The sequence below is a fragment of the Melopsittacus undulatus genome, chromosome 2 (genome assembly GCF_012275295.1).
Source record: "Melopsittacus undulatus isolate bMelUnd1 chromosome 2, bMelUnd1.mat.Z, whole genome shotgun sequence".
Taxonomy (NCBI): Eukaryota; Metazoa; Chordata; class Aves; order Psittaciformes; family Psittaculidae; genus Melopsittacus; species Melopsittacus undulatus.
In genome coordinates, this window is record NC_047528.1 from 99,207,911 (window position 1) to 99,209,568 (window position 1,658).

General features: G+C 36.2%; 1 pseudogene; it reads left to right on the forward strand.

Moving 5' to 3' along the window:
* The first annotated feature begins 1,141 nt into the window (after positions 1 to 1,141).
* On the forward strand, positions 1,142 to 1,291 carry LOC115946945 (uncharacterized; annotated as a pseudogene).
* The last annotated feature ends 367 nt before the right edge of the window (positions 1,292 to 1,658 follow it).

Sequence of the window (1,658 nt, forward strand, 5' to 3'; positions counted from 1 at the left end):
TGCATGTTAAAATTTTTACATTAGGTACCTTTTTAGGATAACATGAAAGGCATTTCAAACTTGATTTTGCTGTAAAATCTGGTTAAGTGAAACTGAAACCAAAGTGAGTTTTTGTCCTTTCTCTTTGTGAGTTTCTCTGATTTTCGTTCCTTTTGCCTCATGTTTGTATTCTATTATTCCCCTTTCAAAAAGGTGATGTTTCCTTTCCTCCCTGTACCTCTTATCTTGGTCTTGGCTTTGCTAGTCATTCTTGTGTATTTGGGAGTAAGTTCTGCCTGTTCATAGTCACTTATGCTTAACTTGTCCTATTTGTAAGGACTCTTTGATTTGTTGTTTTGTTTTATTCTGTTGTTGTTGGTTTCTTTTTATTTTTTATTATTATTTATTTTTAATATTTTTTGTTTGTTTTGGTTTTTTTTTTGTTTGTGCATTTTTGTTTTTTTTTTTTTACTTGCACATCTTACATGTAGCTATGCCTGGGGTTTTTGTGCCTTTAGTGGTCACACTGCCCATATACTTGGGTAAATTGCATACACAAAATTTATATGTTGGGATCTCTTACACTGTTTTAGTATGCTTATATTATAATTTAGTGTAAGATAATACTAATTACAATCCTATTTATAGTTTACAGGTGTCACAGGCCTCCAATTTTTTTATATCTCCTAAATTACTTCCTGACAGAAAAATGCATATGAGGACTTTGGGTGGTGATTAGGCATTACCAGCTGTAGGATAGTTCCTATGCAGTTCATATTGGAATCCCTATAAGATACTTTGTTGTCTCCATAATGTGCATGCAGGTGTACTGTACTGCACATGTGAGGTGTGTCTGGAAACACTGGATTTATCACACATGAGCTCCGCAAAGTGTGCATGCATGCATCCTGCTTCTGAAATTAAGAAAAACACTAAGGCATCTATCAGTTGAACAGATTTTTTTCATGTCCTGTTGAGGTAGTTTTGAATTTGAGCTACAGCGTTCACATGACTTATCTCTGTATGCATGGTGAGTGTTTTGGTTTAAATCATGTCAATAATAACAATAATAACAATAATAATAATAATAATAATAATAACAAACACTATTAATAGTTTATTTTTAATATAAAGTTAATAATGAACCATTAAAGTAATAATAATACTTACATGACAGGGGAGTCACCAGGATCAAGCAGGTGGTTTTCCCAGGGCAGGGCCCATTCCCTGCACTCCAGGTGTGCTGCTCCCTGCAATTTTCCCAGCTGCAGGAAACTCAACTGCATAATTTGCAGTAGTGGGGGAATCTTACTACTACTACTACTACTACTACAAGGGAAATCATTCATACTCTCCCTTGGCTTTTCCTTGTTATCCCACACACCCTGCAGCTCCTAACTGTCCAGCCTTGGAGAAGATCTCTTGGTGGTGTTCTGAAATAGTTGTTTAACCTTAAACAAGACCTGACCCATATTCAACAATATGCTGGCTCCCAGCAAGAGGACCAGGTTGGTTTCAAGGGTACTCAAAAGATATTCAAAATCTTTGGAATTCGCAAATGCTATGTAAATAGCCTGGTGAGGAAGGGGAATATGTGGGAGAAGGTCTCCTCCATTAGTTGATGCTCGAAGGAGAAAAGGCGTAAGGTCTAATTATTAATAGTTCCCCCTACATGGCTC